This window comes from Triticum dicoccoides, chromosome 4B (assembly GCF_002162155.2).
Source record: "Triticum dicoccoides isolate Atlit2015 ecotype Zavitan chromosome 4B, WEW_v2.0, whole genome shotgun sequence".
In the NCBI taxonomy this organism is placed as follows: Eukaryota; Viridiplantae; Streptophyta; class Magnoliopsida; order Poales; family Poaceae; genus Triticum; species Triticum dicoccoides.
The window spans coordinates 547,936,777-547,958,107 of record NC_041387.1 but is presented as its reverse complement, the minus strand read 5'-3'; the positions used below and the strand labels follow the sequence as shown (position 1 = coordinate 547,958,107).

Below are 21,331 nucleotides of genomic sequence, written 5' to 3'. Positions count from 1 at the left end.
TCTCCTTTGGGATCTATGAAGTGCTAGTATGTGGTCCGCTGATAAAAGCTGCTCCCGCACCTCTCTGGACTGTTAAGAAGGAGATCAATATGCATGTGTATTAGTTGTGTGACTAGATATCGATAATGGTGTGAATAATGTTCTGACAAACATACCCAGTCCTTTCTTTGAGATCTACTCCTTTCGGACACCATCATGCGAATGTTCTCGCAAACGTAGAATGCACACAGATCATTCCCCTGCGCCTGCTTCAGGGCCTTTACGAGAATGGAATTGAATCAGATAATGATTAATCAAGCATGATAATTAATTAGTGGTATTGAAACAAGAATTAAAGAGATGGTAGCTAGCTAGCTAGCTAGTACTACTTAATTACTTACCTTTGGTCGATACCAAAACAGCTTTTTTGCCCATTTTCCTGGAGTCACCTTGATGAACTTTGCCCAAGCCCTGCCTGCTGGCAAAGAAAATTAATAAAGGGGTTATTAAATAGTTCATATCAGGAAATGACGAACTAAATAGGCCGAGATATAGTTAATAATGATTGAAATTACATGTTGAATATCCCCTTCACGATGGTGTAGTCACTATCTTCTTTAGTGAGTCCAGTACTTCAACTGTTCCTTTGTCAACTTTAATGTCTAACAAGATCCAGTGGAAACTGCATGCGCACACATTTGCATGTCTTAATTAAGCGGGCATGTGCATAACACTAATCAACTATCATAAACCCTATACACTTAATTATTAACATCTAGCTAGCTAGTAAGCAAAAACAGAATTTGTAGTACAAGACAATGTGACTCAAAGGAAGTTGTAAGGAAGTAGTATATCTTCATTGGTATTAAGGCACTTGAAGAACTCTAGCATGCTTTCCTCTAAACTTACTCGAGAAGTTGGAAGATTCCATGTGTACTCATTAATGGTATTTGGGTCAATGAACCCAATGCCATAGCGTCCAGATTTTTTCAGTTCATACATCTTCATCCTGCATATAATACCACAAAAAAGAATATATAGTGAGGATAATTACATGTTATGATTGATCAAAATTATCACTACAGCTAGCTTGAGACTTAAATTATAGAAAGAAATCACTTACAGACAATAGCAACTGACGATAGATTTGTCGAGTGCGTCTTGATTGTATAACTGAAATAGTTCTGAATACACAATGGACAAAGCTTTCTCATGGAAGTAATGCTCCTCCTTGACATTCACCATGAGGGACTCTCGATTGGAAATCTTGGTAATGTTCATGTACCATTGATGCAATTCATACATTCTCGTTGGGAGGTTCTTGACCTTGTCTGGCTCGACCAAAGGTTGGCCCCGGACATATTTCCGTTTTATTTCCTCCTCTCTAAGCGGAGACAGGGGCTCAATTTCGAGGAGTTGTCCAACAGTGATCTTGAGCATTTCAGCCTGCATTATATGCTCCTCCGTTATTACCACATCACCCAGCTGGGGAACGTTAACGGTTTGCCCACAATAATATTGGGCGCGCGTACTCCTCTCATGTGTTGTTGGCACAACAAGCGGGGGGATCGATTGCGCCGCCTATTCTCCCAGCTGGGGAACGGTTTTCCCGCATTTTTTGCCAGCTACTTATTGGCTCGAGCTCGAGCTCGCTTCCTTCTGTAGTCGTGCTCGATGTGCCTTCCTGATTTGGTGCTCATAGTCTGAGTCAACAGGCTTGGGAGTTGGTGCTCTAGCCATACAAATGAAGTGGTCAATCTTTTCCTCAGGCACTTTCTCCCTTGGCGGCGGTGCCGGTTTCGGTCCAAAATGGGCGTCCACTTGGGCCCGCACTACGGCTGTGTTTTGCTCCTCGGTCATGTCGTAAGGCCTCTGAGGAAGAGGAGCGAGGCTTGGACCATATTTATATCGCTTGTCTCTGCCTGTACTTCATGTACTACCTCAACTCGTACCGCTACGCACCATAGCTGCGACGTGTATCTTCTGCGATTGCTGAGACGGCGAAGATGGCTAACGTGGCTGAGTTGGAGCAGGAGGAGTGGCCTGACGCTGTGCCGGACTTGAAGCGGGAGGTGTTGCCTGACACGGTGTCGGACTTGAAACTGGAGGAGTGGCCTGACGTTGTGCCTGACTTGAAGCAGGAGTCTGCTCACGCGTTCGGGGACTTGGAGGAGGTGACAGACTTCGAGGAGGAGTCGGCTCATGCGTTCGTGGACTTGGAGGAGCGGGAGTCTGCTGACTCGGTGGCAGACTTCAAGGAGGAGTCGGCAGACGATGCGGTGTCGGTGGACTTCGAAAGATAATGCAATCCTTTCTCCATAGGATGATATGATGTATGGCCTCTCCCAGTGTGCGCTCGTCGTCACCTCCAGGAATGTCAAATTGTAGCCCCGAATATGGGTCCACCACTTCATCAACCAAGACACGAGCATAGCCCTCTGGAATCGGGGTGCAATGGAAGGTTGCTTCAGGGGTAATTGTAAAAGCAACGGCGTCCGCCACCTTCATGGATATGTTCTTCATTTTGGAGTGTACCTCATAGTTAGTGTTCTCTATGATGTCATCCACAGGGTATGTATCGAGCAGTGTGTCGCCCGGGGCAGAACCAACGCTGCTTCTCGGCATGGATGGGATGGTGCTATCCAATGTTGGACGATCATCCGCTTGCTGCTGCCGCTGGTGAGACCCCCTTTTCCGGCTAAGTGAGTCGATCTGCTGCTGCTGCTGCTGGAATTTGAGTGCCAAGTCTGTGTGCCTTGCTTCTAGGCCTTGAAGGCGTTCTGCGTCCTGCTTCCTCTGCTCCTCCTCCAGCCTCCTCTTCTTCTCCTCCTCCATCTTCTTTCTTGCACGGGACCTGTAGTCGTTGTTCCATTCCGAAAAGCCCTCATACCAGGGAATAACGCCCTTGCCTCATGTTCTTCCCGGGTGTTCAGGATTTCCTAGGGCGCGCGTAAGATCGTCATTCTCTCTGTTGGGCATGAACACCCCCGTTCGAGCTTCTTCTATTGCATCAAGTATCTTTTGTTCGGTTCCTTTTAGACTTGCCTTCTTCAAAACCAGGCCTGTCTTCGGGTCCAACGCCCCCCCATGCGAATAGAACCAAGTTCTACACCTGGGGGGACAGCTCCTAGTAACCGGAGTGACCCCTGCATCCTCCATCTCTTGCTCAGACTTATCCCACTTAGGCATTTCCCACCGTGTAGCCACCTGGACCCAGCCTATGGAACTGCGTCTTTTTTGCGGCATTGGCCTTGTTTTTTATCGGCCGTTCCTTAGATAATTCTGACTCCTTGAATTTCACGAAATCGGCCCAGTGTTCTCTTTGCTTCTCCAGTGTCCCCGTGAATTCTGGAGTCTTCCTTTCTGCAGCGAGGTAGTTGGCCCATACAGTTTTCTTGTGGGTGTTGAATGCAATTGTCGTCTTCTTAGGAGCAGCGTCCTTGACTTTCTGCACATCTGCTTCAGTGAAATAATCTGGTAGGGTGAAATGTTCCATCAGAGATTCCCAAAGGGTTTTTTTTGCTCTGTCGTCGACCCAAGTAACACATGGACGTTTAGTTTTTGGCTCTTTCCATTCTTGAATGGAGATCGGGAGTTGGTCCTTCACAAGAACTTCACACTGACGAGTCCACTTGTTCGCAATGTTCTTAGGTGTGAGGGGTTCGCCACTAGGTTTGATGGAGTCGATGTTGTACTTTACACCCTCCTTCAACTTTTTGCCTGAGCCTCGCTTTGTCCTGATGTCTGTAGAAGCAGATTTGCTTGATCCGGAGGGCTGAAAGAAGAAAGATCGATTCATTAATATATCTTCAAATAAAAAAACATGTGATGATCACCAGATGCCTTCTTATATAAATATACCTCGCCGGTAGTCTTTGTTATTTCAAGATCAGCATTGTCTGTGTCATCATAATCATAATCATAGTTCATGACTTCATCATCTCGGTCGTCGAGATCGAATATCTTTTCATCACCCTCTCCGGTATTGTTCAGATATTGGGAGCCGTCATCTGCTTCATTCAGATCGTCTAGCCTGCGAGGGCTGCATATGATGTCGAACAATTCCTCTTCTCTCTCTCTGCCGGTATTGTCCGCCATAGCTTTTACTTAACTAATACAGAAGAAATATAAAACAATTTAGTATTCAAATTACAATGCATGGATGCAATCAATAAGGAAAAACTGAATCATATAGTACATAATATGCATTGTCTTGATTAATATATAATCTCGAATACATCATCGTCTCGAATAATATATATAATCTCGAATACATCATCTCGAATATTATATATCGAATACATCACTGGCTAGGTACCTAATAAAGATCGAGTACTACAGAAGAATCTAGGCCACTCGCGGTTCCTGGGGCGCGGGCAGTGGACACCCAAAGAAAAGGAACCATCACAGGATCATATCTCCGGTCATCTGCCCAAAGAACCTGCCAAGTATTGGAGAACCTGACGTCCATAACAGCCATGTAGCGACGGACGTGCTCGTCCTCCTCCCTGACAGGGCGACGCACCACCTCCGACTGGGCCGGCTCCCTCTGCACCGAATGTGGCCCACGCGAATGCCACCAAAGGAGATCAGGGTTGACGACGGGTGTCAGTGTCAAAACCGGTGGATCTCGGGTAGGGGGTCCCGATCTGTGCGTCTAGGCTGATGGTAACAGGAAGCGAGGGACACAATGTTTACCTAGGTTCGGTCCCTCTCGATGGAGGTAAAACCCTACTTCCTGCTTGATTAATATTGAAGATATGAGTAGTACAAGAGTAGATCTACCACGAGATCGTAGAGGCTAAACCCTAAGAGCTAGCCTATGATGGTATGATTGTAATTGTGATCGGCCTTCTAAGGACCAACCTCTTCGGTTTATATAGACACCGGAGGGGGCTAGGGTTTACATGGAATCAGTTACAAGGAAGGAAACACAATATCTGGATCGCCAAGCTTGTCTTCCACGCAAAGGAGAGTCCCATACGGACATGGGTCGAAGTCTTGAGTCTTGTATCTTCACGCTTCAATAGTCCGGACGATGTATATAGTCTGGCTGTCCGGATACCCCCTAATCCAGGACTCCCTCAGTAGCCCCTGAACCAAGCTTCAATGACAATGAGTCCGGCGCACAGTCTTGTCTTCGGCATTGCAAGGCGGGTTCCATCTCTGAATACTCCAAAGTACCTGTTATGACGAATAGTGTCTGGCTTCCCATCAATGTTGTACTCCTTGGCTTCAGTGCCTCAATAATGACCATCTCCACGTGTCGAGCGAATGCGAGGAGCCGAGGCATTTTTGCATTTGCCACCCTCAATCCTTCGGGCTGACCGTCTATTTGAAGGGACGAGGATTCTCAGATCCAAACCTCACTCTCCCTCCTCGAGCAAGCATCCAACATAGCGCTCCGGAAAAAACCATTCCAACATGGCCGGCCGTCACAGCTCTTCTGCTCGCTCTCCTCGCTCCAAGTCGGGGGACTGGGAAGAGTGTTCAGTTCCTCATAGTCGTTTGATAGAGTTACAAACCCAAGGGTTTCTTCCACCGGCGTTCATGGTCCCCGTCCGAGCCGGAATAGCCACTTATAATGGAGGGGAACAAGCGAAGGGATCTCCAAATCCATCTCCAGAGGAGCGTATATGCCTCATCCCGCATCTGCTAAGGGGCGTTGGGTTTCCCATCCACCCGTTCCTTCACGGGCTCCTGGAGTTCTACGGCCTCCAGTTACATAACCTTACCCCTGCCTCCGTACTACACATAGCAGGGTACGTTGCCCTCTGCGAGCTATTTTTAGGCTGCGAGCCTCACTTCGGGTTATGGAAGAAGTTGCTCTGCCTTGTCCACCGCAACCAGGGAGAATCCCTATGTCAAGTGGGCAGGGCCGAAGTATGGCGCATTGCCGAAACCGGATACCTATCCGGCACTCCCAAGAAGGCACCAGAGAACTGGCCTTCAGAGTGGTTTTAATTGATGACGTTCCCCTTCCGGATCCAGTCCGGACAGGTCTCCCCAAGTTGAGTAACGCCCCGCCGAGGGCACATCTAAGCTGGCGCCCACGGGGCCCTCAAGAAGAGGATACCAGGGAAATACATTTCCTGATGAGCAGGATAAAGTTACTGGCCAAATCCGGACTGACAATAGTCGAGGTCATGGCAATATGCATAATGCGGGGAGTGCAACCGCTTCAATATCGGGGGAAGCCCATGTGGCACTTCAATGGGGAAGACGATGCCACCCGCTGCAGCCGTAAGGGTCCGGACTCCACCACTGCTCTGGCAAGGATATTGTCCGACTTATAGAAAGGGGAAGAGGAAGAATTCCTTCGCATTAAACGGCGGGACGGATTCTCCATGTACAACCCCCCAGAGTGGGTAAGTCGTCATTCCTTTCCCTGTTTTACTTACTTTAGCGTTCTCTGCTAAGATTACCCACATCTATGTTTCCGAGCAGGAACTGAGGAGGGTCGTAGAAGGAATCTTCAGCCCCTCCCTGTAGCCAGAGGACCCCGGAAAGGCCCTAGATCTAGGACTCGAAGAAGATCCAGATATTACTGTGGAGCTTGTCAACGGGGTATTTTATCAAGCAAGTTGTGATGGTGCCTCAGTGGCCATTATTGCCGACTATCCCGGACTGCTCCCTGTGTCGCGTGTAAGACAAACTAAAAACCCTATCCTCCGAAGAGGACTCCTCTCAGGTATTATGCCTTACCCTTGAGGCGTCGTGCTGTTTGCAGAGATGACGGTTGGAGCGCGGGGCCGAGCCCCTAGGGACTCGTCGACCACGGGCGTCCGGATCAGGCAGGCTCAAGAGGAAGGCAGTAAGGGTCGACACACCGCTGCAGAGGTAAAGTAAAAACCTGTCCTGCGATTATAGTATTTGAAATATAACAGTGCCCTTTGTGTCTGGCAGGAAGTGGAGCAGCCGGACTATATCCGGGGATCCCGCCAATCATGCCTCCACCAGCCGGGTTCCAGAACCGGCTTCAAGGGCGGAGGCGGACATGGGGCCAGTACAGCATAGTTCTCCGACAGAGGATGCGGATATGTTTTCGGCCACGAACTCCGAAGTGGAGAGCGCCATGAATCACCAGCGCCGGAGGGTCGTGCTTCGGAACAACATCTTTTCTGAAGAGGCATTTAATGCCTTCAATTTGGGGGATGCATATATCCGAGCAGCTCAAGGCGGGCTTGCCCGAGCGACGGACCAGTATACCAAAGATATACGGGTAAGAAATTTTGATAAGCATGTATAACAGTAGCCCCTGAGACTTGAAACAGTTGGAACAACTGTTTTAAGGATCAATTTATGCACAGGTCCTTATAGATAAGAATGAAAAATTAGCTCGGGAGCTAGAGGAATGCAAGGCCCAGCTGAGGGACACGGTTGCCAAGTTAGAGGAATCACAGAAGGCCTCATCTGGTAACGTTTGTCTCAATTGTACGAAGATGCACCAGTTAGTAAATGGCTGGTATGACTAGTCTAACAGAAAATTCTGCAGATAATCCCGGGGTGAATCCGGAGGGCGTAATGGATGATGACTCGCATCTCAAAAGGCAGCTAAAGGCTGGCGAGCGCATCCTTATGCAGTTAGGCAAGAGAAGAACAATCTTCAAGATGCCAATATTCGGCTGGACGTGGAATTAAAAGACGTCCGCGCTCAACTGGCGGACTCCGTGAAGGAGAACAAAAGGCTTCGACGCGGCATTTATGGTGAGTGCCTAGACGAACTGTATGATAGTTCGGCGAGGAAGTATATTGAAAGAATGTTGCTTGCAGGAATGTTAACGGGTCGCCTTGAGGAGGAGATGCCCTCATCTACAAGTGATTTACTGCAAGACCTCTCGCAACTACATGAGAGAGCTCGGTAAGTGATGCAGGGTGTTGCTCAGGCCTTGTGGTCATCAAGCTTACTGCCGAACGGCATGGGGGAGCTTGTGGATATGCTTCAAGGAGCACGGTGGCGCTTCCGATTGTGGAAGATGTCAGCTTGCCGGCAAGGTGCAAGAGAAGCCTAGGCTATGGTGAAGACGCGCTACACCAAGCTGGACCCGAACCATATGGCCGTAGTAGGACCGGCAGGGCCCGATGGGCAAGAAATTCCCGTGAGTCTGGTGTGTGACCAGGTAGCGTTAGCCGCCAAGTATTCTCAACAGGATTGTAAGCTAGATAGCCTGTTGGATGGTATAGAGGAGGAATATAGTCAGTCCAAGTGACTGTTTAATTTAATGGACATAATTAGTCCCTAGCCGGATTGAAATCATTTGTCATGGCGGACCTTTTCGCTTCAACCCCCGGATCCTACAGTCCGGGGTGTGTCTGAATACCCACTCAGTTATACAAAACCGGGGTATGCGTGGAAACCAGGCGTAGGGGTCATAAGTGCTTGAACAGACAAGTACCCAACTAGTTATGTTATATTACATGGATAGTAAGAAACATCTTCTAGGGAGAATAATTTCGTTAGGGGTTCCTTTCCCTGGGTACGCATGTGACAATGCGCATGTTCGGACTGCGAATGATGGCGCATGATACAAGACTTCTAGGGATTTACGTTGTAATAAATGAATACATCTTTTGTTCACCGACCGAATATTCTCTTAAGGAAGCTAGCTTTCGGCTTCACCCAGTCTAAGGTACACATCCAGTTGAACCGGCAGTAACAATCGCAGAGGTGCTCCCCTTATGCCCTAGCCAAATTAACGGGAACGTAGGGCATAAACACAAGAGCCAAGCAACCCAGCTTGGCCACATCTTAGTCATATCGATGCATATAATGGTGAAGAAAAGGCACATATGAAAAAGGAAATGCATATGTGATGGGCAAAAAGCCATTTGAGTAACTATTTTTAGCTTCCGTATAGGAAGCCCCCAGGTATTGCTTACACACATAGTGCGGCCGGAGTAATCCGGGAGTCCGTACTGTATTAAATACTTTGTGTGAAGGGAAAAGGTCGAGAAAGAAAAAGGGGGGTGGAGCATAAATAAAAGGGAGGGAGTAAGGAGACGAACACTAAGCTCGGCGTTAGGCGTAGAATCTCCGGAGTCTGGCCGCGTTCCATGGGTTTGGCTCGAGTGTGTTATCGGATGCATTACATAAGCGGTACGCTACTCCGATGAGAACTTTTTCAATGACGAAGGAACCTTCCCACTTGGGTTTGAGCTTGTCCTTCTTCTTCTCCGGTAGGCATAGAACGAGCTCGCCAATATTGTAAGTCTTGGCCCGCACTTCTCTGCTTTGATATCGTCGAGCCTGCTGCTGATAGAATGCGGAGCGGGCTTTTGCGACGCCGCGCTCCTCCTCCAGGGCATCCAAGTTGTCCTACCGATCTAACTCGGCTTCCTTCTCTTCGTACATGCGTACGTGTGGCGAATCATGTATTATGTCATAGGGTAGTACTGCTTCCACGCCGTACACCATAAAAAATGGTGTATATCCGGTGGTGCGATTCGGTGTGGTCCGCAGCCCCTAGAGTACGGAGTCGAGCTCCTCGACCCAATGCGTACCCGATTCTGTCAAAGATCGCACTAGTCTGGGTTTGATGCCGCTCATGATGAGACCGTTTGCCCTTCGACCTGGCCATTTGTTTGCGGATGGTAGATGGAAGCGTAGTCGAGCTTAATGCCCATTTTGCCGCACCAAGTTTTCACTTCATCGGCTGTGAAATTTGAGCCATTGTCAGTGATGATGCTGTGGAGGACACCGTATCGGTGTACGACCCCGGATATGAAGTCTATAACTGGTCCGGATTCCGCCGTTTTGACTGGTTTGGCTTCTATCCATTTGGTGAACTTGTCCACCATGACCAATAAGTATTTTTTCTTATGGCTTCCCCCTTTAAGAGGTCCAGCCATATCCAGCCCCCAGACCGCGAAGGGCCAAGTTATGGGGATTGTTTGGAGAGCGGTAGGGGGCATATGACTCTGATTGGCGAAGAGCTAGCAACCGACGCAATGTTGGACAAGGTCTTGTGCGTCTGCTCGAGCCGTCGGCCAATAGAAGCCTGTACGGAAGGCCTTGCTGACTAGTGCTCGAGCCGCGGAGTGGTGCCCGCCCAATCCGACATGGATTTCAGCCAAGAGTTGCCGCCCTTCCTCTTCGGATATGCGCCTTTGGAGCACTCTGGTCGCGCTTTTCTTATAGAGCTCCCCTTCATGGACTTTGTAAGCTTTAGAACGCTGGACGATGCAACGTGCTTCATTTTGGTCTTCGGGGAGCTCCTGCCTATTTAGATAGGCCAAGAAAGGTTCAGTCCACGGGGCGATTACGGCCATGATTTCGTGGGCCGAAGATGTTATTTCGGTGGCAGAGCCTCCGATTATGTCTGATGGTTTGGAATCTGGGGGTGTGTTCGGATCCGTGCTAGTATTGCCGGACTCCCCTTCCCATACTATGGATGGCTTGAACAACCTTTCCAGGAATATGTTAGGTGGGACAGGGTCGCGTTTAGCGCCGATGCGAGCGAGGACGTCCACCACTTGATTGTTTTCTCGAGCCACATGGTGGAATTCAAGCCCCTCGAACCGAGCTGACATTTTGAGGACGGCATTATGGTAGGCCGCCATTTTCGTATCCTTGGCATCAAAGTCTCCATTTATTTGTGATAATGTGAGGTTTGAATCCCCGCGCACTTCCAGGCGTTGGATGCCCATAGAGACTGCTATCCGAAGACCATGCAACAGAGCCTCATATTCGGCTGCATTGTTAGAGTCTGTGTATAATATTTGGAGGACGTACTGGACCGTGTCTCCGGTGGGAGATGTCAGGACTACACCTACTCCCAATCCGGCCAGCATTTTAGAGTCGTCGAAGTGCATGATCCAGTTGGAGTACGCGCGATACTCTTTAGGGAGTTCGGCTTTTGTCCATTCGGCGACAAAGTCAGCCAGTACTTGCGACTTGATGGCCCACCGTGGTTTGTATATTATGTTGAACGAAAGGAGCTCGATAGCCCATTTAGCAATCTGGCCCATAGTGTCGCGGTTATTTATTATGTCATTGAGTGGTACTTCGGAGGCCACCGTAATCGAACACTCTTGAAAGTAGTGTCCCAGCTTCCGGGATGCCATGAAGACCACGTATGCTATTTTTTGATAGTGTGGGTATCGGGATTTGCATGGGGTGAGGACCGTGGATACGTAATAAACCGGATTTTGGAGCGGGAATTTGTATCCGTCAACCTCTCGTCCGACGATGAGCACTGCGCTTACAACTTGATGTGTTGCAGCTATGTACAATACCATAGGCTCGCCGATATTCGGCGTTGTTAGGACTGGATTACTGGCCAATAAGGTCTTTATTTCGTCGAGTCCGGCCACAGCTGCATCCGTCCACACTAAGTGTTCGGTGCGCCGAAGGAGGCAGTAAAGAGGTAATGCCTTTTCTGCTAACCTGGAGATTAAGCGGCTCAAAGCGGCCACGCATCCGGCTAGTTTCTGGATGTGCTTGAGGTCTGTTGGTATAGCCAACTGCGACAGAGCTTGGATTTTTGCCGGATTCGCTTCAATTCCTCTATTGGAAACAATGAAGCCCAGTAGTTTCCCCGAGGGGACGCCGAAAACGCATTTTTTCGGATTCAACTTGATGTCGTATGTCTGAAGGTTATCGAATGTAAGCATCAAGTCATCTATTAGGGTTTCGACGTGTCTTGTTTTTATGACCACGTCGTCCACATATGCCTCCACTGTTTTGCCGATTTGTTTTTCCAGGCATGTTTGAATCATGCGTTGATAGGTTGCGCCTGCATTCTTAAGCCCGAAAGGCATAGTGTTGAAGCAAAAAGGGCCATATGGCGTTATGAAAGCTATTGCAGCTTGGTCGCACTCTGCCATCTTTATTTGATGGTATCCAGAGTATGCGTCGAGAAAACACAGCGAGTCGTGTCAAGCTGTGGCATCGATGATTTGATCGATGTGAGGGAGGGGAAAGGGATCCTTGGGGCAAGCCTTGTTGAGGTCTTTGAAGTCGACGCATAGGCGCCAGGATTTGTCCTTCTTTGGTACCATTACCAAATTTGCCAGCCAATCCGGATGTTTAATATCTCTGATGAATCTGGCCTCAAGTAGCTTGGCTAGCTCTTCCCCCATTGCTTGTCGTTTGGGCTCTGAAAATCGCCTTAGGGTCTGTTTGACAGGTTTATATCCCTCTAGTATGTTAAGGCTATGTTTGGCCAATCCACGCGGGATGCCCGGCATGTCCGATGCGTGCCAGGAGAAAATGTCCCAATTCTCGCGTAAAAAGTCTCATAGTGTGGGGTCCATTGCGGGGCTCAACTATGTCCCGATGGAAGCTGTCTTCGTGGGGTCCGTTGGATGGACTTGGAATTTGACTATCTCATCTGCGGGTTTAAATGAGGTGGACTTGGGTCGCTTGTCGAGTATCATGTCGTCCCTGTCCATGGTGGCCCGTACCGTTGTTAATTCTTCGACTCCTAGGGCTTCGGATAATGCTTCCAGGGCTAGTGCTACAGTTTTGTTTTCGGCGCGAAGTGCAACGTCCGGATCACTGGCTAGAGTGATGATTCCATTGGGCCCGATCATTTTAAGCTTCATGTACCTGTAATGGGGTATGGCTTGAAAGCTGGCAAACGCGTCCCACCCTAAAAGGGTGTGGTATCCGCTGCTAAAAGGAGCCACTTGGAATGTGATTTCTTCGGACCTGTAATTTTCCGGGGTGCCGAATACCACATCGAGTGTGATTTTTCCCGCACACCGCGCTTCCCGACTAGGAATGATTCCCCTGAAGGTGGTGCCACTTTTCTCAATGCGTCCTTTATCAATTTCCATCTTGTTGAATGTTTCTTCATAGATCAAGTTCAATCCACTTCCACCGTCCTTGAGTACTTTAGTGAGCCGGAAGCTGTCCACGATTGGGCTAAGGACCAGAGCGGCCAGTGCCCGGACAGTTTGGAATCGAGGTTCATCACTGGCATTGAAAGTTATAGCAATGTCGTTCCAGGGGTTTGTCTTTGCCACATGGCAAATTTTAGCGGAGCTTCGATGAGCTCGCTTGCGCCTATTGTTTGAGGCGAAAGTCTCGAAGACTGTTAATACCGTATTGTGTTCGTTGGCGGGATGTTGTTCTGCTTTATGGCTTGCAAGAAGATCCTCGCCACTTCTTGCAACCTGCCGAAGTATCCAACATGCTCTAAGGCAATGAGTTGGTGTTATGTACGAAGTGTTGTGGAGCTTACATGGCCCGTCGAGCCATTCTTCCAATACGGTTCCCCGCCTCATGGCGGGCTTTGGTTTCTTGGGAATTGGATCGGCCGACTTACGAGAGTTGGCCCGCTTAGTTCGGACAAAGGTTTTGGTGAGAGCCGTACTATCCCAAAATTCTGTTCGGGTTTTCCATGCACTTTCCCTCGCACAGTACTTCTATACTATGGTTGCCAAGTCCGCCAAGTGTACTATGTCGCGGCGACTTATAGCATTAAGGATTCCTTTGTTCGTGCAGTTTTTGTAGAAGAGTGAGACTATGTCCTCCTTGCGGCAATCCTTGACCTTGTTTAACACAAGGAGGAATCTGGCCCAGTAGTGATGTACTGTCTCCTGGGGCTCTTGCCTGATATGGGAGAGACGGTTTAAGTCCGTGTGGGTGGAAATAGTTGAATCCGGATTCTGATCCGATCTTGTACCGAGGGGCATGGGAGCTTCCAAGCCTGACAGCTCGGGATTCGGGGTGCTTCCCAATTTCTCCAGCCCAATGCACGATTCTAAGTCCGGGATCCGGGTCATGTATTCCCTCCGGCGAGTGTCCAGCTCAGGGAAATCGGTGATCCAGACATAATTCGTCCTCAAAATTGAGGGGTAATCCGTGTGCGGTTCCTCCACTACCGCTATCTCATGGGTGGCCGGCGGGGATTTAATGTCCCTTTGGTCGGGTTTAAGCCCGATCCGGTCATAGTCCGTAGCGACTCCCAAAGCGGCGATGCGATCCAAGAGCTCATTAAGGGAGGAGAGCTCCTCGAATCCATCTGTTCGGCAAGTTCCGAATTGATGCGAAGGTTATGCGTGATGACCCGAGAGGCCATCGTCGGGGCGACAGCCGATGGGGCGGCCATGATGAAACCGCCAAGTCGGAGAGTTTAGCCTACAGCCAGCGCTCCCCCAGAGGTAATGTTGTCCTTGACAACGAGACGAGCCATCAAGCCTTGCAGTGACAACACAGAGGAACTCTCAATGAAAGCACCAATGTCGGTGTCAAAACTGGCGAATCTCGGGTAGGGGGTCCCGATCTGTGCGTCTAGGCTGATGGTAACAGGAAGCGAGGGACACAATGTTTCCCCAGGTTCAGGCCCTCTCAATGGAGGTAAAACCCTACTTCTTGCTTGATTAATATTGAAGATATGAGTAGTACAAGAGAAGATCTACCACGAGATCGTAGAGGCTAAACCCTAAGAGCTAGCCTACGATGGTATGAGTGTAATTGTGATCGACCTTCTAAGGACCAACCTCTTCGGTTTATATAGACACCGGAGGGGGCTAGGGTTTACATGGAGTCGGTTACAAGGAAGGAAACACAATATCCGGATCGCCAAGCTTGTCTTCCACGCAAAGGAGAGTCCCATCCGGACACGGGCCGAAGTCTTGAGTCTTGTATCTTCACGCTTCAATAGTCTGGACGATGTAGATAGTCCGGTTGTCCGGATACCCCCTAATCCAGGACTCCCTCAACGGGACCCGAGGTCGGGTTCCTCACCAAGCGGCGCACCCCTCCAGGTAGCACCTCCCAGTGCTAGCCCGGCGGAGCCCAGTCCCGGACATGGGTCAGTCGGACGTCGTCGCGAACGGGTCGATGGCGAGGATGCGGGCCAGGCATATCGTCCAGAACAAATACTATATGCCCGCAAAAAGTAACATTTTTTAAATGATTGGATTGTGATAATGAAAATTCTATATGCAAATTCAAACAATTTGACATTAATCTAATTCATCTAACTAAAACTAATTCAAAAATTTCTAGCATTTCTATATATATAACTAACATTTCTAATATTTCTATAACTAAAAAACAGAAAAATTGCTAACATTTCTATAAATATTTCTATAACTAAAAAACAGAAAAAATTGATAACATTTCTAATATTTCTATAACTAAAAAACAGAAAAATTCCTAACATTTCTATAGATATTTTTATAACTAAAAAACAGAAAAAAAAATCGATAACTAAAAAACTAATGTGTGTGTGTGTGTGGACATGGTGGCCGGGGCATGAGCTCACCGGCGAGGCGCGGCGACGGGGGGCGGTGACGGGATGGAGACGGGCGATGACGACGGGGATGGGGTGGGGGCGGCGACGACGGGGACGGGGACGGGCCGGGCGGGGACGACGGGACGACGAGACAGGGCGGCGACGACGAGGTGGGACGCGGCAACGGGGACGACGGGGACGGGGACGGCCGGGGCAGCGACAGCGACGGGGACGACAACGGGGGCGGCGGCGACAGGGCAAAGGAGAAAGAAGCAGAGGGAGAGTGATACGTCTCCTTCGTATCTATAATTTTTGCTTGTTCCATGCCAATATTATTCAACTTTCATATACTTTTGACAACTTTTTATACTATTTTTGGGACTAACATATTGATCCAGTGCCCAGTGCCAGTTCCTGTCTGTTGCATGTTTTTTGTTTCGCAGAAACCCAATATCAAACGGAGTCCAAACGGGATAAAAATGGACGGAGATTTTTTTTGGAATATTTATGATTTTTGGGAAGTAAAATCAACGTGAAACAGTGTCTGGGTGGCCACGAGACAGGGGGCGCACCCTCCCCCCCTGGGCGCGCCCTGGACTCTCGTGGGCCATCCGTAAGGCGGTTGACGCTCTTCTTTTGCCGCAAGAAAGCTAATTTTATGAGAAAGATCTGGGCGAAAGATTCACCCCAATCGGAGTTACGGATCTCTGGATATTTAAGAAACGGTGAAGGGGTAGAATCTGAGAACACAGAAACAGAGAGATAGATCCAATCTCGGAGGGGCTCTCGCCCTGTGACACTCCAAAAAATTTCATTTTGGTTTTCAACAAAATTCCTTATTTGATTTGAAGGAGGCTATTTAAAATCTTTTAAAAAGAATCTCCCTCTCAAATATTTTCTCTTATGAGAAAATCTTTTTGTGGTTATCCTCAACCTTGATGGTTGGCTTTGAAGGTTATTCTTTGGTGTTAACTCACCTCAATTTATTTTTGAAAGTTTTCCTTTAAAAAGAAATCCTATGAGTTTTGGTCTATTCCTTTGTATTCCAATCATCCCCTTTCACCATGTCTCATATTAAAATTCTTCCCCAAAGCACCTCCTTCCACTTTGGGTTGAGTCTAGTGTTCATTCCCAACAAGTCCAACCCATTTTTAATTTATATTTCATTAATTTTACCCCCAAAACTATTTCTGTTTTTATTTTTGAACCTAGGTGGTTTACAAAGGAAGTATCTTTTTCCCTTTGAGTTTTGATCTCAAACCAACTCCTCTGGCTAGTCCTTAGCACCCACAACCTAGATCCATCAAGATCCACTCTTCCACAGTTCAAATTTTTCAAGTTTCATTCACTGCAAATTTGGACGAGATTCATCATTTTTGATGAAATTCATATTTTATCTTCTCCAAAAATTCTGAGAAAATCCAGGCAGCCCCCAGATGCATTGAGAGGCCACCCCACCAAAGATCAACTCCAGATAAATTGCACACATGCCAAAATCATTTCATCAAACACCTTGCTTGCACTGTTTTATGCATGTTCAGAAAGTTCAGTAATTCAGGCGACGTCAGTGTCGTTTTCTTTAGAGTATTGGCGTCGATCTCACCAGTGCACGCTCTGGCGCCTTGCGCACTACACCCCTTCCTTATCCATGCTCCGCACACTCACTTGACCGGGCGTGGGCATCGGTGGCGACGTGTCTCGCCGATGTCGGCAGCTTCTGCGGTGGCAGAGCCACCCGTGGCGGCCAGCAGGGGTCAGCGCCAGCTTTCGGCGCCGTCCAGCACCGCCCAAGCCACCCGAGGCCTCCGCGTGGCCACCCCCTCCTCTGTGCACGCTGCGGCACCGTCGTCGTGGCCTGGCGAGCGCAGGGCGCGCTCCCTGCCGCCGACGAGTCCCGTGGGCCGTTCCGTCGAAGGATTGGAGTAACGCCCAAGTCTTGCCAAGTTCAGCTCCTGGATGGCACCAGTAGACCCGCACATTGATGCCCGACCGCCTGACAACCCCGTTCGGCCATTGCCCCGTTGTACCCACCACCGGCGTTATCCCATTCACAGCCACCGCCTCGGATCAGCTATAAAAGGAGCCCCCAGGCTCTCCCTCGACCCAGCGCCACACCTCCACACCACCAGAGCCCTGCCTAGCCACTAAGAGGACCTCGAGGAGGTCTCCTTCCTCGACTCCGGCCGCCCCGATCCGCCTCGGGCTCCGGCTCGATTCGCTCAGGTGAGGCCATCCCCGCCCCCCATACCTGGTTGGCAACCTCCTAGTGCACCCACACTCCTAACCCATGCCCCAATTTGAAGCTTGCAGCTCTGTTGGGAGAGAATCAACCTCGCCCTAAACACCGTCCGCCGGAGTTGGGGCCGCCGTCAACGTGGTGCTCGCCGACGCTCAACTCCACCACCCACAGGTGCGGAAGAAAACCTTGACCCCGTAGGTACCTCCCGATCCCCCTGCCTTGCCGTGGATCGCCGCCGGCGACCACCGCAGCCCTCGGGCGTCGGCGCGCCCTATCTTCCCTCTTTCAAACATTCAAAACTGACGGGTGGGACCCCCCGTCAGCCTCTCTTTTCTTTTAAACGAAACGTTTTCTGAAAACGCCTTCTGGCAAAGTACGTCTCCTCTCTGGACTGGCGTATTCTTAAATGGAACGTTTTCTGTTTTTATAAAATGAACCCTGGAAACTTTCTGTTTCATTACAGAAAGGTCCCTGGACTAAAACCCTTATAACTTTTAAATAGAAAATGATTTTTGATTGATTCTTTTTCTGTCATCTTTATTTTTCTGTCTAGTTTGTTGTCATATTTATTTGAAAAATATTTGGAACTCGTTTTGTGCACACACGGTATTTACGTTAGTACGTATTTTTCTTCAACCCATAGATACAGGAGGAGGTGACAGAACCGCGAACTTCACGAGCTAGACTCCGACTACTCGGAACCAGGCAAGCATGTTTGAACCTTTGATATGATGAGTGTGTTGCATGTTTGCTTTGAGTAGCTAGTTTATGGCATGTTCATATATATTGCAATAAGTGGTATATTGCATGCAAAGTTGATGCAAGTGAGCTTTGAAACTCCATATACCTTGTGATGTGAGTTTATATGATCATGTGGTGACATGAGACGTGGTAAGATGGCAGTGTTGAAGCATGCCAGTCTTATGCCAAACTGTTTAACTCTGGGGTCAACGTGAATCAAGTCGCCTTACCATCCGTTCCCTTTCGTGCTACCACATGTTTTCTGTGAAGAATATGGTTTAGTAAGTTGCAAACCACTTTCCTCGTACACACCAAATAGAGAGGCCATGATGAGGGTTCCATGGCCCTGGATTAAAGCCAGTCATCCGGTCAGGGGGCATGGGTGTTTCCATTTGGGACCGAGAGGGGGCACCCCTTAGAGCGCGCGTATATAAATTTGATCCCATGCTATTCGAGGTTGTAGCCTCCCCGTCTCAAAGTTTTTCTTAAACGTTGCCTAGGGTGATTCCTGGCATCATGAGGTGGAAATGGGTGTGTACTGGTTAGATGTGTTTCTACTGAAATACCGTAAAGTAACTAGTCCTTCGTGACTACTGAAATCCGTTGGTTGTGGTTAAATAGTACAAACTCTGCAGAGTCAAAATCATTCAAGTAATCATATCTTGATCAACAACTGTGTTCAACCTATCTTTGTCAGTATCAGTCTCAGTGATAAAACTCCGTGAACAAACATGAGTGTTTCGTTCGGTTAATGGTTTATTCCTGTGGTTGGACTAACCCATTTATTATCATGTGCTGAGTATTTCCTGTGAGTGAGATATCTTCATGAATTTATTGAATGTAAATGATGAAATATAAGCCCTTTCTGTGATGTCGCTCAGACGTCCGACTCTCGCACTCTTGTTGTTTAGTTTCAATATAAGCCCTTTACGTGATGTCGCTCAGACGTCCGACTGTGGCATCTTTGTCATTTATTTTCAATATAACCCCTTTATGTGATGTCGCTCAGATATCCGACTGTGGCATCTCTGTCATTTACTTTCATTATAAGCTCTTTCCGAGATGTCGCATAGACGTCCGACCGTGGAACGCATTGTCATTTACTTTTCAATATAAGCCCTTTACATGGCGTCGCCCGGACGCCCGACTGCGGCATGTTAATTTATTTATTTCACCTTTCGAGGCGTCTCTTCAGACACCCGAGCGGTTTTCAGTTATTTTGTTGGGATTTCGGGAGGACTACCACCTGACTTTCTTTTTATCTTACATGCCGTACAAATTTATTATTTGAATGTGCATTACTAACTGCTCATGGTGCATCATGTTGCATTTGTTATATCTTATGTCCGAACTGTCTTGCGAGTACATTCAAAGTACTCACCTGGCTTGTTGATTTGGCCAGATGTTGACGAAGGCGATATTATGGATGAAGAGTACGATAGCGAGTTCGACGCCTAGAGGAGTCCCAGTCAGTCCCGTGCGATCCTGGATTTGGTCACTTGTAATATATCCGCTTCCGCTACCCAAATAAATTCATCGAGCCTCACTCCGACGCTCGATGAGCTGCAAGATTAAGAGTCTTGTTACCCACTCCACTATGACATTTCCACCACCACTTTTATATCGAGCCAGTAGTATGCCACCATACCCTTGTGTCATATCCGCCCTTATGTAAAATATTGGCGTACTTGTAATAAATTGTTGAGCAACCTCAGCTCAACCCTGTACAATATTTAATACTACTAGATCTCTGTATCAAAGTTTTGTCTACCAGTAAGGAGGATTTTCCTATACTGGTCTGCCTAAAGGTAGGTTGTTCAATAAGCTTTTTATTGAAAAACTGGTCGTGACAAACTTGGTATCAGAGCCAGGATGACTGTAGGAAGCCACTAGGTTCGATCGCTAATCGGCTATGAGCATTATTAGTGCTATTTTTAGTACTCTGCAAATGTAGTCATTTTTTGACAGTCAGCATAAATTTATGACCTGACCATTCAGAATTTTTGCCTACTTTTGTAGATGGCTGGCAACGACTGTGAATCGCAGGTGTTCGCCAACATGCCTGAGGGGTTTTTCAAGCTCCTCACCTCCATCGTCAAAATCGCGATCGGGCCATCAACTCATCTGGAGTTCACACTCTACCAGCACAAGATCAACGACAGTCTGTCCATGCACCAGGCCACGATGAAATTCAAGGAAGGGGGTGTTGAATTTTTCCGCTTCCGGTTTGTGGGTAGAGCCATGCCTACGGAGAAGCATGCTATGCAAATGGCTGCCCTTGAGGCGATAGCTCATCTTCGGGATGTTCTTCCTTCAATGAAGACTCGTCGCTACCGCTACCTCCCCTGCCACGTGCCATACACCTGTCACTACACATTTGCTTGCCCTAGAGGAGAAAGGGATGAGGCCATTGAGATGCTGGTTGACTATCTCAAGGCGCTTGAGGCCGCTTTTGATAACCTTGTGGACAACCTCGTGGCTGCTCGCATGTCCGTCGTGCATAGCTGTTCCGCCAACAGGAGGGAGCTTCTCCATACAGCTCCACCACTGACTTACATCTCGTCCTCGGCATCTCACACACCTGCCACACTCGCCACTGCTCGCCGCCTACCTACTCCTGAAGAATTTGACCAAGTCATCGCTCCTACCCCAGTCAGAGCTGCACCACCGACCACACCCGTTCCAGCTCCTCAGCTCAGTGCTTCACGTCTGGAGCCCATTATTGAGGAGGAGGTTGAGTCTCCAACTCCGCTGGGCCTTACCCTTGGCAGGCCAAGGGAAGTCCTCACCATCTCAGACTAAGTGCGCCCGGCATGCTGTGGAGAGTGTCAGCATGTATGATATGTTTATATGTACATAGGTTGTGAGAAGTAGTCTGTATGCGCATCATGTAGGAACTGGAGAAGTGCACTAGCCTAAATAACATGTCAGGATTGTGTACGCACATCCTGAGTGGCGTATTGTATAATTATGCTTGCGTGTAAGATATGTTCTAAGCGGTCCTTCTCCGTGCGCAATCGAATATTTCCTTGAAAAATATTGGAGTTCTTAATTTTTCGTCTTGCAAAAGGATTATTTTTGTCTCGCAGCTTTTCTCACAGATTTTTACAAAAAAATAACCCCCAGAGTGGAAAATGCATCGCCCTTGGACTCGCTCCGTGCCAAGTCCGCCAGAAGAGAATTA

General features: G+C 48.4%; 1 pseudogene; it reads left to right on the top strand.

The window, feature by feature from the left end:
* The window catches only part of LOC119292808, a 48,328-nt pseudogene extending 27,379 nt beyond the window's left edge, over positions 1–20,949 (top strand).
* Positions 20,950–21,331: the final 382 nt, after the last annotated feature.